Raw genomic sequence first — 15,269 nt, 5'->3', positions numbered from 1 at the left:
ATGGGCCACGTGTATTAGGTACCATCCAGTGTTAAATTAAAACTAGGAATAGGTTCACAACTACCCATGAAAATACTAACCCAGCCTCTACCGAAGCCTTATCAAATGTGGGTGGGTGTAAGCCCCAAAGGTTTGTAGAGTACGGGCCTTACTGCTACACTTCCTCCATGATGTATACACCATCTAAATTTATCCGTATTAAGAAAACAAAGACCTTCTCCTTGCCTTTCCTTGATATCTGAAGCTGAAGAGATTATGTACTGAGCTACCAACATATAGCCTCTTATTTTCCTCGGAAGGTTGAAAGCACTTAGTATGGAGGTTTTAGTTGAGTATACTACAACTACTACTACTATACTACTAATACTGTTACTACTACAACTTCCACTACTATTACTACCCCTACTACTACTACTATTACTACTATTACTACTACTACTACTACTACTGCTGACCCAAACCAAGGTGCTGACATACAAATAAGGAAGAGAAGGGAGAAGAGGCGAAATATTTTCTCTTCTTTTGTTGTTTGTCACATTTAACAACAATAAATAACTTGTTAAGAAACTGGCGTGTTACTTTCATTCTCGGTTCTACGTAGTTCTAGTATAGTATATTTTGTATATTCTTTTTTTTTATCACCTTTAGCAGTGACAGATAACATGGAAGACTAGCCTATTATTTTCACACTGTTCTGTGGTTCACGATAAATAAATTCAACTCATAAACCCATTGTTATTATTACACTCAACCACCAGTTCCCTCACCAGTGACTTAGTGCAATAGTTAATGTCACAGAAGACTGGCATAACATTTTTCACAAAGGCTCTGTGGTTCACGGTAACTGCATAACTGCAGCGTCGAAATCATCCATTATTATTATCATTATTCTTATTCTTGTTCTATCCTTATTCCGATACTTATTATATCTAACTAGAAAATATGTACGTAAGGGATTTAGTTCGTGTATTTGAGAGAGAGAGAGAGAGAGAGAGAGAGAGAGAGAGAGAGAGAGAGAGAGAGAGCAATGATTGTTTATAGACAACTGTTTCGTCTCTCTCTCTCTCTCCCTCTCTAGCAGCAGTAATATGGTGTTTTGCGGTGGTCTTGTTTAGTCTCCGTCCCGCCGCTCGCTCATGACTCGCACGCTGGAAGTCAGAGAGGAAATTGGGTCGACGGCGAAGGAACAAGTCAAAGGGATTCACGCGTAACTATTATACCTGCTGGCGACCTCCCTTCCGTGTCCCTCCCGCTCCCTCCCTCGCTCGCCCTGTCTCCTCGTGCCTCCTGCAGCGGTGCCAGACTGTCCTACTCATCCTCTTATGTTTGCCGATTTCAGAGCCAAAACCTGTCTCCTCCACCCCAATAACTGACTTCATATATAGTTATCGTTAAAATGGTTGATTATCGGTGTTTCTTGGCAATAGTTATGGTAAATACGATGCTCTGAGGACGATAATCTGGCAACGGTGCTCCTATAGTGAAACCAGGTTGGCGAGATCGTTTTGGCGTTGGCTCCCGCGGGTCCCTTCTGCAACACAGCCCCAACACCTGTCTCTTTATTTCGTATGTTACCTAGAGTTAATACATGAGAGGAAAAGATGGGTGTTGGGCCTGTGTGGCAGAGCGGCGGGGAGGAAAGGACCCGCGGGAGCGAACGCCAAACCTGGTTTCACTATAACAAGGCAGTTTCATTAGAGATCACAGGAGGCGGAAGCGTCTCTAAGAATACCAACTTCAGACTTTTCATATTGTAAATCAATCTTTCTGGTGTCTATGATATAATACAAATACGTCTTTCCCTCTGCATCTGCTATGTGTGTGTGTGTGTGTGTGTCACCCCCAACCACCACTTGTGTCCGACCTGCCTCCCTTCTTCCCCGCCGCCCGCCGCTCTGTTACCATCTCCAGTTTCTCGCCTCTCTGTCCTCTATCTTTCCATTCTTACTGTCAGTCAGTACACGAATAAACTTGTTCAGTGAAAGGGTTGACAGAGTTTCTGCAATTAAACTACGGAAGAGCGGAGCGTAGTGATGCAGGTGCCAGACGTGTCATAACCGGTCACTCGCGATAAGAAAACGAAACAAAGCATTATATCTATGTAGGCGTATATAAAGCCGAGTTATATAATTGTTCGTAACTTTAGTATGCACAAGAACCAACGTACGAGATGCAGAACCGCCCTTTGGTTGATAGGACAAGGTTTCTCCCGCCAACCTCGTGTTCGCGCCGCGGCCCGCGCCTGCCTGCCGTTAGCTGATCAGTGAGCTTCTTGCCAGCGGTGGTGGCGGCGATGTGAGGTGCAGTGTCTGGCTCGGGGAAGTTGCCCTTGACACTCGCTATACACGTGCGATAGATAAATAGTTATTTGGATATATTTTTGAAACTTCTAGTTTCCTATTGTTGCGGGTGCTTAACACTACACGTGAGATAGATAATCAGTTATTTGGATATATTTTTGAAGTCTATAGTTCACTTACACTTAGCGGGAAAAAGAACATAACAGGAAAAGAGAAATGAAAATCGAAAGTGTAACAGTAGGAAACAAACAAAAGGACAGAAAAGGGAAATGCTAGACGACCAAGCTAGGCTACAGTGAAGAAAACGAAGGAAAACAAAATGGAAAAGCGAAACAAGAGATTAATCAAAGTGTACGGAGAAACAGAGCTCGGTGCAGCGTGAAGTAATAAGCTTGCAGAGTGGAGCATCTAAGTGTGCAGAGTGAAGTATTAAGTGCGCAGTGGAGCATCTAAGTGCAGTGAAGTATTATGTGCAAAGTGGATTATCTAAGTGTGCAGAGTGAAATGTTATATAAGTGTGCAGAGGGAGCATCTACTATGTGTGCAGAGTGAAGTATTATGTGCAGAGTGGAGCATCCAAGTGTGCAGAGTGAAGTATTAATTATGTGCAGAGTGAAGTATTAATTATGTGCAGAGGAGCATCCAAGTGTGCAGAGGAAGTATTAATTAAGTGTGCAGAGTGGAGCATCCAAGTGTGCAGAGTGAAGTATTAATTATGTGCAGAGTGGAGCATCCAAGTGTGCAGAGTGAAGTATTAATTATGTACAGAGTGGAGCATCCAAGTGTGCAGAGTGAAGTATTAATTAAGTGTACAGAGTGGAGCATCCAAGTGTGCAGAGTGAAGTATTAATTAAGTCTGCAGAGTGGAGCATCCAAGTGTGCAGAGTGAAGTATTAAGTGTACAATGAAAGCATCTGCTAAAGGTGTGAAGAGTGAAGGATCTAGGTGTGCAGAGTGGCGCATCTAAGTGTGCAGTGGAGTGTATAAGTGTGAAGAAGAACCAAGTAGGAGCCATGAAGCAATACAAAGCGGAACAGGTCAGAAGAGGATGAGGAAGGAGAAGGCGTGCTTGCTGCAGCTAACGAAGTGGCCGGGGCCTGCCAGCGGGGCCGTGATCTGCCGCCGAGCAGGGCCGCGTGTGTGCCCCGAGGATTAACCGGACTACTCACACCAGGTAACGTGCCCCGCGTGTCTGGCCCTGCACCCATGTACTCTTGCGTGCCCAGACAGACTCTTATAGACTAATATGCTTGTTGCTGCAGACTACACACTTGCCTGCCCCTACAGACGCTTGCTTGCTTGCCCTTACAGAATCTACAGACACACTTGCTTACCCTTACAGACTTGGTTGCCTCTACAGACTATACAGCATACAGACACTTGCTTGGCCTTAGACCACATATTAACTTGCTTGCCTGTACAGTCTCTAACTTGGTTCCTCTACAGGCTCTACAGATTCTACAGCCTCTATCTTGCTTGATTCTGCTGACCTGTCACCTCCTGTCCCCTTGCCAACCGGGAGACAATGTGACAGACTGACGGCTCCTGTGTGTGTGTGTGTGTGTGTGAGAGTGAGAGAGAGAGAGAGAGAGAGAGAGAGAGAGAGAGAGAGAGAGAGAGAGAGAGAGTTGCAACTTCATCCTACTTTTGATTGACGATGCAGGACGAGCGACTTTAGGCCCCCCCAAAAAAGTGACACCGTTGGCGACACACACACACACACACACAGTAGTAACACCCACCACCTCTCTCTCTCTCTCTCTCTCTCTCAGATCGTAAACTCATGTCTCTCATCCCACAAACTCGCCGTTCCCTTAAGCTCATTTTCCACAGCTCGTCAACGTCGCCTCTTCACTCCTCCTCCTCCTCCTCGTTGCGCCATTCAGCCACATTCTTCCCGGTTCTCCCTCATTTCTCATCACTTTTCTCATTCTGTCGGTCCTGATGTCCCTGGAGTGGAGATAGAGAGAGGAGACGAGAGGCAATTTTGAGGTCACCTGGTGCTGTTTACGGTGTTACGCCCGCCGAGGACCGTCACTGATGATCGTGGAGGAGCTGAGGAGAGCGGAGGAGAGTTGGAGGGGAGTAGGGCCCTGGAGGGGAGTTCACAGTGTTGGGGTCGTGGTGTGGGTCCGCTGTCTGGCTATCTGGTTCTGCGCTCGCATTCTCATAACGCTTTCGGCTCTCACAACAACTATTTTCAAAGGCCACAAAGGGTACTAGTCGGGTTCTCGTGTGTGTTTTCCACGCTCGCGGTGTAGATGTCCTGTTAAACAATCCCCAGGCTCATAATTCTACCCATGGAAATACTGACACAGCCTCTACGAAAGTCTTATCTAATGTGGGTGTGTAGGCCCTGAAATGTTTGAGAATGTGGGCCCTGGCTGGTACATGAACGTGATGGCATGAGAATGTGTTTGTCAGTGTGTTGGGTCTGGTGCCAGCCTGCTTGTTACACTCCTTGTTTGGGGTGAAAGAGGAGAGGTGACGAGAGAGAGAGAGAGAGAGAGAGAGAGAGAGAGAGAGAGAGAGAGAGAGAGAGAGAGAATGTGTGTGTGTCATACAGCCAGTCTGATCACAAGCTAGACTCGTGGTTGCCAGCCAGTACCACCCCATAAATTGTGTGTGTGTGTGTGTGTTCATTAATCATCGACGTAAAGGAGACCTCATTGTGTAAAGTACGGTGGCAGGTTGTCGTGCGTGGCTGTCAGCGTTAAATTATGAGGAAGCACAATCCGGGAAGGATGAATGAGTCTTGTGCCTTTGTCCGTTTGTTATATGCTGAGGGAAGGAAGGACAGGAAAGAAATGCAGAAATTATCACACGAGGGAGGCAGGAAGGCACTGAGGAGGGACAACACTAAAAAGATGAATGAGTCTTGTGCCTGTGTGTCCTTATAGTTTCCGAGGGAAGGAAGAGGAGGAAAGAAATGCAATGAACCTGTGTAGTAAACGAGGACCTGATGAAAGTAGGGAGGCAGGAAGGTGTTAAGAGGAGGGCAATAGTATAAACGGATTTTTTTTTACATCAGAGGAAACAACTCAAGGGCAAAAACAAAGGAAACAATAATGAAAAAAAAAAAAAAAGCCCGCTATTCGCTTTTCGCGCAGGCGAGTGTTTATAGTGGCGCCATCTTGCATTGGCTCATGCTGCCCTCCCAGAGCTCATCTTTGATCCTAGAATCTAGAGTCCGGGTTGATAGGTGGTCTTCTGGACAGCATGTGGGTAGTTTTAAGCCACTCGGCGGCGGCTGAAAAATCCTAGCTTGGTGGCACCGGGCGGGGATTGAACTCGCATCCTCCTGAACGCGGGGCCGTTACTCTGACGACGCAGCCACCGCCTCCCACGAGGTGGGTTTTTGCCCTCCTGAAGCGTTCCCGCGAGGCTCCTGTTCGTGTCTGCAGCGCTTGTTCCTCGCCCCAGCAAGGAGACGGTGTAGCACCCGTGTTGGGAGACGGGAAGTTGCCTGTTTTGGTGTTGAAGCAGAGGCAACACACGCCCTGGGTTTAGTTGATAGTTAGTTTTAGGCTGTTTTTAGTTTCTTTAAGTCTGGTTTGTTCTTCTTCTTCTTTTCTTCTTCTTCTTCTTCTTCTTCTTCTTCCTCTTTCCTTCTTCTCGTCCTTCTTCTTCCTTTTTCTTCTTCTTCTTCTTCTTCTGCTTATTCTGCTTCTTCTTCTTCTTCTTTTTTTCTTTCTTCTTCTTCTTCTTCTTCTTCTTCTTCTTCTTCTTTTTTCTTTTTTTTTCTTTTTCTTCTTCTTCTTCTTTTTCTTCTTCTTCTTCTTCTTTTCCTTCTTCTTTTTCTTCTTTTTCTTCTTCTTTTTCTTCTTCTTTTTCTTCTTTTCTTTCTTCTTTTTCTTCTTCTTCTTTTTCTTCTTCTTTTTCTTCACCTTCGTCTTCTTCTTTTTCTTCGTCTTCGTCTACTTTTTTTTCTTCTTCTTCTGGCTTGTTAGGTGGTTGGCGACCCTCATGTTGTAGAGCAGCTCGACTAACGTATACCAGTACCGGCGTCATGTGTTATTGAAGCTAGATTGTTAAAGGAAGAAAAGACATTATTGGTATGTGAATGCTGTTATGTATATTGTATGCATTATGTATGTATGCATATGTATATGCGACGGAAATGAGTACGGAGGCCACGCGCAGCTATATGTATGTCATCACTTTTGTCTTACGTTTATATGTATGTATGTTATGTGTATGTACGTATGTATGTGTGCATGTATGTAGTGCATCAGGGCTAACTTATATCAACACTGGGGTCATGTATTGCTTGAGTTGAAGTCTGTTATGGTAAAGGAGCGATATTTAAAGTTTGTATGTCTGTATGTCTGTCTGTATTCATAGGAGCAGTGATTTGCGGGCTTTTTTTCCATTATTGTTATTTTTTTTTGCTCCTGAGCTGTTTCCTTTACTGTAAAAAAAAAGGTATGTGTGTTTGCTTGTCCATTCACCTGATATCTGATTTATAATACTAGGACGCGATGCTGCTACATACGAAAAACTATAATGCATGTCTTTCTGTCTGTTCGTATGTATCTGTTTGTGCATTCCCCCGACGCCTGCTTTGCAGCACTCGGCCGCCCCAGACGTTGTTTTCACCGCTGTCATTCACCATATTGGCGGAACACGACGATTCCACCCCCGCCGCGACAGTCCTCTCCCAGACGTATGGGTTTTCGATGCTGTATTTGTTGTTTTCGCCGCTGGCAGAGTCTTGGGGCCGAGCGATTCAGTACCGCGTTTTAGAGTTCTCGGTATTGTGTACGAGCGGGAGGCTGAAGGGAACACAAGTCGCCGCGAGAGACATAGCTTACGAGGCGGACTTAATTAGAGCTGTGTGTTGCGATGGGAGAACCTGAACGGCTGTCGATTTACGGAAAGACTGAATTCAGAGCGAGGCATGAGAGGAGAGGAGAGGAGAGATGTTGAGTCATGAATGTTCGGGATCAACACTTGGGAACAAAGGATAAAACCAAAGCAAGAAGAAAGTAGCAGATTAAGTTAGGAAAGATTCCGAAAGAAGGAGGGAAAGTTTAGATTTAAGGAGGCTGTGAAAGTTTACGTTAGGTTATATTAGGTCAAGTCAGGTCAGATTAGGGTAAGTTAGTTGAGGAGTCATCGTAGGTTAGATTAAGTTAGGAAGGAAGGAAGGAAGGTTAAGGTTTAAAGAGGCTGTGAAAGTTTACGTTAGGTTATATTAGGTCAAGTCAGGTCAGGTTGGGGTAAGTTAGTTGAGGAGTCATCGTAGGTTAGATTAAGTTAAGAAGGAAGGAAGGAAGGTTAAGGTTAAAAGAGGCTGTGAAAGGTTGTAAGGTTATATTAGGTCAAATCAGGTCATGGTATGTTTAGTTAGTTGAGGAGTCATCGTAGGTTAGATTAAGTTAGGAAGGAAGGAAGGAAGGTATACATGTGAGGAGGCGATAGAAGAAGTAATTAACAAGATAAAGGAGAAACCAGGATAGAGCCAGATATATTTAGCTTCTTCCTGTCGAGTGATCAGGGATGAATTCTCGGGGACACGGGATAAAGTTAAAGCCTAAAATAGCGTTGAAGAAGAAATAAACAGAATTAATGATAAACCAGGAAAGAGAATAATATCCGAATTTTCGTCTTGTCGAATGTTCGGGGAGAAGTAAGATAAAGATTCGAGGGACGGAAAGAACACAATAAAAGGGACAGAAGAGAAGGAAAACAGAAACGAAGATGAAGACTCGGGAATCAGAAAGAACAACAAGAAACAAGAGAGCATGGAAGGAAGGGAGAAACGAAGATGGAGGATTAAGAGATGAAAGAAAAACAAAAAGAACGAGACAATATGGAAAGGAAACTCAGGGACATCAGTCTAGTATCCTAAATTCCATGCTGAACGCGGCGATTGTGAACCTAATTCCTTACCTTGGCACGATCTACAAAGAGGTAAACTAGGGAACCTCAGCACTTCAAGCCCGGGCAGACTGAGTGACGCCAAATATCGGAAAAGGGGGGAAAGGGAAAGAAAACTTATATCACTACATAAAAGAAATGCAGAGAGTAGAGTAGAACGTCACTAGTAGAGAGTCCTTAGTCTGCGCGGGTTTGAGGTGGTGGTGGTGGGAGGGTGGGGGGAGGGGAGGGGGGTACCCAGGGGGGGGGGTCATGGAGTCTCGCGGTTTGAAGCCACTAAACTGTCAGTCGGCCATATTGTTTAAGCCGGAGAGGAGTGGCCACATTGATGTACACCCATGAGCGGCCGGCCAGGCCAAGTGTCCGCGTGTGACATTTCATGAGGGTTCGTGTGGCAGACTGGCAGTACATGCTTGCCGCTTACAAATTTCTAACTTGTATTTGTGAAGGAGACCGCACATCTTGGTGATGAATTGTCCTCACCGCATTTCTTGGTGATCATGAACACATTACCGCGCTTCTTGGATATCATGTACAGTACTTTCTTACCTGTTACAGTATATTTACAGTAATAAATTACGAAGCTGATTCACACACTGTGTCAGGTGTAAGAACGGGAGTAATTTTGTCCAGTGTAGCACAAGCAGCAGTCAGTCCACGGATGCGGTACTCTAAGGGCAAGCGCCCTCCATGTTAGGCGCTCCACCCTCGTATTCGTACCTCACGCCTTGAACAATATGGCGGCCGATTTGACAGCTGAGACTACGAAAACTGGCTTCACTCACCAGTACAGCGCGCTCGGCGCTGTGGGCCTCCCCATCCTTAAGGCCGGGAGCACACGAGCGACTTTGTGTTCGCCACGCTGTGGCGCCACACTGAAGCGTGTTTAAGCAACTGTGTCTTGACTGAGCCACACCACAGAGTCGCCCATGTGTATGGGCACACGCCACTGCGCCACGCCCCGTGCCCTTCGAGACCTCAATTCCAGCATAATCATTCATGGTGTTCAATGCATAAATGTAGCAGGTCGCATATGGACTTTATTGTAACTATAATAAAGAAACATACCTGCTTTGGTTTTTCCTGCGGAATCCATCTCTCTGAAGCCGGGCACGAAAATGTCACACATCTCCTCCCATGCCTTGGCTTTTGCAATTTTATTGTTAGGGTCATTGCAGCGTACGTCCCATATCGCTGGTCGGTCTTCAATTTCAATAATAAATCGATCTATATCGAGTAGTCATGGTATAGTAAAGAGCAAAATGCGTCACTTATTTACTCCTCAACGTTTAGCATGTGACTGTCTGCCAGGCAGCACGTGTCAAATCGCTCAGCCACAGTCGTTCGTGTGCACGGGTCCTCGACACAGAGCCGCGCCACCCTGTGAGGGATCAGCGACAGCTCGCCACAGTCGCTTGCCACAGACGCTCGTGTGCGCGGCATAGCTTCTAAACAATGGAAACCTATAGGAAGCCACATCCCCGCCACACACCGACGCATGCGACGTGGCGCCACAAAGTCGCTCGTGTGCCCGCCTAATACACTCCATGGGGTACCTGATTCACCGCCCTATAGCTTATCCTCTGCCTCCTCTATCCTCAGGCAACTCATCTTAGTATTTTGCAACCTATTCCTCGCCCCAAACCTCCTTTATTGTGCCTCCTCCTCTCCTCTCTCTCTCTCTCTCTCTCTCTCTCTCTCTCTCCTCGCTCTCTCTCTCTCTCTCTATCTCTCTCTCTCTCTCTCTCTCTCTCCAAGTTCTCTCTCTCTCTCTCCCTCTCTCTCTCTCTCTCTCTCTCTCTCTCTCTCTCTCTCTCTCTCTCTCCTGGTTTCTCGTTTATTTTCTTTATCGACTTTTCTATGTTGTCTTATGTTTTGGTTTTATTCTGTTTTTGTTCTTTTTCGTCTTTTTAATATTCATTCTTTCCACACTGTTTCGTTCTTCATGTTTTTTTTTATCTCCTAAATCTTTATCTTTCTTTTTTGTTTTCCTTCCATGCTGTTTTGCTTTTTCTCTCTTCTTTTCACCTTCCAAATCTTCTTCGTCCATCTCTCTGTTCCTCCTTCAGTAGTGTCTTGCTTTGTCTCTTGTTCTCGTCTCTCAAACCTTCATCTTTATTTCTGTTTTTTTTTTCTGTTTCTTTTATGTTCTTTCTCTTTTTTTCGTCTTTTCGTCTTCATTCCTGTTTTTGCTCCATGCCGTTTTCTTCCTTCTCTGTTCTTTTCATCCCACACCTTCCTTTTTCCTTCCTGTTTTCCGTCCGTCCTGTTTCTTGTGTTCTTTCTTTTTGTTTTCCTTCCATGCTGTTTTGCTCTTTCTTCTTTTCACCTTCCAAATCTTCTTCGTCCATCTCTCTGTTCCTCCTTCAGTAGTGTCTTGCTTTGTCTCTTGTTCTCGTCTCTTAAACCTTTATCATTATTTTTTTTTTCTGTTCCTTTATGTTCTTTCCCTTTTTTTCGTCTTTTTGTCCTCATTCCTGTTTTTGTTCCATGCCGTTTTCTTCCTTCTCTGTTCTTTTCATCCCACACCTTCCTTTTCCTTCCTGTTTTCCGTCCGTCCTGTTTGTTGTGTTCTTTCCGTTTCCCAAATCTTTATCCTACTTCCTGTTTTCCTTTCATACTGTCTTGTCCTTTCTGCATCCCTTCTGTATTTATAACCTTCATCTTTCCTTTTGCTTTTCGTCCTAAATCTTTCTCTTCTTTCCTCTTTTCCTTTTTCCTTTTCTTTCTTTCTTCCTCCTCCTTCCTGCCTTCTTCCATAATCTTGTTTCGCCTGTTCTTTTCCTCTTACTAACATTCATCTATTTCTTGTTTCCTCTCCATATTGTCTCGTTCTTTATGTTCTTTTCATCTCTTTAACCCTCCATCTTCATTTCTCTTTTCCTTCCATACTCTCCTGTCTCCGTTTTTTCTGATTCCTGAGTCTTCATCTTCGTGTTGTTTTCCTTTTATTCTGTCCCTTTTACTACGTTCTTTCCGTTCCTTGAATCTTTATCTTACTTCAATTTCTTTATCTTTCTTCTCCGTCAACCAAGCCTTCATTCTCCATTCAGTTTTCCCTCCATACCGCCTTGTTTCTCTCTGTTTTTTTTTTCTGATTCCCGAGTCTTCATCCTTCTGTTTTCCTTCTCCTCTGTCCCTTTTATTGTGTCCTTCCCGTCCCTCGACTCTTTATCTTACTTCAATTTCTTTATCTTACTTCCCTGTCTGCCAAGCCTTCATTTTCCTTTCAGTTTTCCCTCCATACCGCCTTGTTCCTTTCTGTTCTTTCTGATTCCCGAGTCTTCATCTTTCTGTTTTCCTTCTCTTCTGTCCCTTTCATTGAGTTCTTCCCGTCCCTCGAATCTTTATCTTACTTCTTCTTTATCTTTCTTCTCCGTCTCCGCCTTCATTATCTATTCAGTTTTCCTTCCATACCGCCTTGTTTCTTTCTGTTCTTTCTGATTCCCGAGTCATCTTCATCTTTCTGTTTTCCTTCTCTTCTGTCCCTTTTATTGTGTTTCCGTCCCTTGAATCTTTACCTTACTTCTTCTTTATCTTTCTTCCCCGTCCACCAAGCCTTCATTCTCCATTCAGTTTTCCTTCCATACCGCCTTGTTCCTCTGTTCTCCCTGATGGCTGAACATTCATCTTCCTGTTTTCCTTCTGTACAATCTCCTCGCTCCCTCGCTACACGTCTTTTCATCCTCTGTTTGTCAAGGTCCTCAAGTCACCGGCCTCTATACATACATGCTCCTCTCTAACCCTCAGTGTTTCTTTTATGCTTTACACGCCTCCAGTTATCTTTCCTCCTCCTCCTCCTCCTCTTCCTCAACTTCAATTTTGTCTCGTCTCGGCTCTCCCTTCCTTCCCTTGCCTCTAGGACATACGGTACTTAAGAAGACGCCCTAACTATCTAATTTACTTCACCCTAACCTAATCTAACTTAACCTAAGCTTCCATCGTCCCCTCAATGTACTCCGTCCTTCCTTCAGGCGTCTCTATACCTACGTACCTACCTACCTACATACATACATACATACATACTCATGGGCCTTTTGTTTTTCCTCCTTCCTTCCTGTCTCTCTTCGATCAAATTTTCGCCGCTTTGACATCTAGTTTTTCTGACAATGATTTTTAGTATCTCTTTTTGGGTCCTCTGTAGATACATACACACTCAAGGTCCTTTTGTTTTCCCTTCTTAATTCATTCTTTTTCGTTCCTTTAGTCTTGTTTCTCTCTCCTTTGGTTCATCTCGATTTTTTTTTCTGATACTCCTTTGTACTTTTTTCTTTATCTCCTCTATAGATAGAGAGATATTCAAGAGCCTTTTAGTTTCCCTTCATAGACTTTCTTCTTCATCGCTGTGTTATATCTATTTTCTTTTGCTTCACTTCGCCGCTTTCATCTCAAGTTTTTTATTGATATTCCTGAGTACATATTTTTGTCTCCTCTCTATAGATACATCCATACTCAAGGTCCTTTTGTATTCCCTCCTTACTTCACTCTTCCTTTCCTTCGTCCTTCTTCCTTCAGTTTCCCCTCGACCAGATTTTCGGAGTTTTTATCTTTAGTTTTTCCGACGATAATCCTTCCTCCCTCTTATCGGCTCCTGATATCCTCGGCCATTATTACTCGTTTCTCTCTCTCTCTCTCTCTCTCTCTCTCTCTCTCTCTCTCTCTCTCTCTCTCTCTCTCTCTCTCTCTCTCTCTCTCTCTCTCTCTCTCTCTCTCTCTCTCTCTCTCTCTCTCTCTCTCTCTCTCTCTCTCTCTCTCTCTCTCTCTATCTCTCTCTCTCTCTCTCTCTCTCTCTCTCTCTCTCTCTCTCTCTCTGTCTCTCTCTCTCTCTCATGTTGTTATTGACGTTATTGAATTCACCTCCGGGCCCAGACGAGGAGACAAACACTTACTAGACGTAAATACATCTTGAGTGACGGGGTTCGTTGCTTCCTCCTTCAGAGCGCAACTCAAGGAACTTCTCATAAGGACTCGCACCTCACAAGCCCTCACACACACATGCCAATACACTCAAGCCCGTTTTTAGCGTCTCACCGCCTCAGTTCGCCTGTTTGAAAAAAAACCTCGTATAGAAGTTTCTTGGTTTTCATGGACTGTTTTGGGATCCCAGTGCTAGTTTTACACGTCTTCTGCACCATGAACGGGAAAATTCACCCATGAAAACCCTGTTAATCTTCCATATGGCCTTGGGAAATAGTCATGATGGAAGTCCGATTCGTTTAAGACTATGGATACCTGGCAGATCTGTATTCTCAAACATTTCGGGGCTTACACACCAGTGGTGGGCGCGGTACCAAAAGTTTGGGGTTGCGTTACGCGGTACTGCGGTACCTCAGTATGCCCAGTGCGTTCCGCAGTACTCCGGTACTTTTCCCGCCCCCCCTGGAGCGTTCCGCGGTACTGCGGTACCTGGTTTCTAAAGCAGCACTTAAAAAGAGAAAAAAAATAGCTCTGCGACACCAGATAACAAAAACACCTATGCGTAAAAAAAAATAATAATAAATAAACGCCAAAAATCACATTTTTCTCCCTTAACGTATGAGAGAGAGAGAGAGAGAGAGAGAGAGAGGGGGGGGACGTAAATCAGCTGAGTGGACTTCCTCCTCTTACTTTCCTTATTTTCATTACATTATCTATTGATCTCCCTTAACGTATGAGAGGTGGGACGGAAATCAGCTGATGGGAGAGCGTCGATGGGTGGAGCTGGAGGCGAGACGAGCCGGGGGACGGGTATATTGCCTATATTTCTTCACTTATTATAATCATAAATTTGTTTTTATTTACTAGGTAATACACATATAGTGTACATGAGAATAGGTGGAAACTATCCAGTAGGAAAGATGTTCCCGGAATAAGTAACATAATAATGTTGTAGATAACAACAATATATAAGGTAATTATTTAATAGATTATTTCCTAGGAGCAGGATTTTCACCGACCTGCCAATAGTGAAGTTGAGCCCGGACTTAGAGTTAGAACGTTACACGTTCTAAGTCCGTCTACGTAAGCACGGTACACGTTAGTAACGTGTCTCTCTCCCCCTTCTTTGATGCCAGTTATAGCGAGATAATCGGCGCGCACGCAACTAAAGATGAATTGATTTAACGTACTATAGGAGTTATGAGGTGTTGATTAATTTTAGAAGCAAGTATGGTTCCTCCTAGAAAAGCATAGGTGAAAAAATCCTGGTTCCAACCTCCCTCCGATGAAAAATCACATCCTTTTAATTAACAATAGGTACCTATCCTTTTCAGTGAAAGTGCCTCCCCTCTTTCCCACGGTGTCTGTGCTATGTCCGACTGTCTGTCTGTCTGTCTGGTGGGTAAGGTTCCCCCCCCCCCCTCAAACAGTGGTATTGTTTATTTTTATTTACATATTTATTTATTCATTAATTATTATCATCACTATTTTTCTTTAAAGTGTTTGCCGGTACCGCGAAAAGTACCGCAGGAAATTTGAACGCGGTACCGGTACTCCGGTACTTTCAGCAATCCTCTGCGGTACTGCGGTACCGGTTTGGTAGTGCGGTAGTAACGCAAAACCGCAGTACCGCAAAAAGTACCGCAAGTGCCTAGCACTGTTACACACCCAGATTTGATAAGGCTTTCGTAGAGGTTGTGTAGTATTTCCATGGATTGTGTCTAGTGGCTTCTGCACCGTGAATCTCTCTCTCTCTCTCTCTCTCTCTCTCTCTCTCTCTCTCTCTCTCTCTCTCTCTCTCTCTCACACACACACACACACACAGAGGAAGATAGATAGATATGCAGATGGAGAGATGATTGACCTCGAAACAAAATATAGCACACAAAAAAAATGATATATAGTTGATTTAAAAACACAAAACAAGACACACACGCACACCTACGTCCCCCTTCCATCCCCCCCCCCCCCCACACACACGTCATTGGTAAGGAGGCACGCAACACTCCCGTATCCCGCCTCACACTGCTCCTCTGGGCTCATACACTGCCTCACCTTACGTGGCTCACCCCGTCACGAGAGGCCCGCAGACAGCACGCCAGCCTGCCAGCCTCGACTCGCCCCATCTTACCCCATCACCCCAGTTTTGTATTAGTCCCTCATCTATTG

The sequence above is a fragment of the Eriocheir sinensis genome, chromosome 68 (genome assembly GCF_024679095.1).
Source record: "Eriocheir sinensis breed Jianghai 21 chromosome 68, ASM2467909v1, whole genome shotgun sequence".
Lineage (NCBI taxonomy): Eukaryota > Metazoa > Arthropoda > Malacostraca > Decapoda > Varunidae > Eriocheir > Eriocheir sinensis.
The sequence above is the reverse complement of the archived record's forward strand: the minus strand, read 5'-3'. Positions refer to the sequence as shown.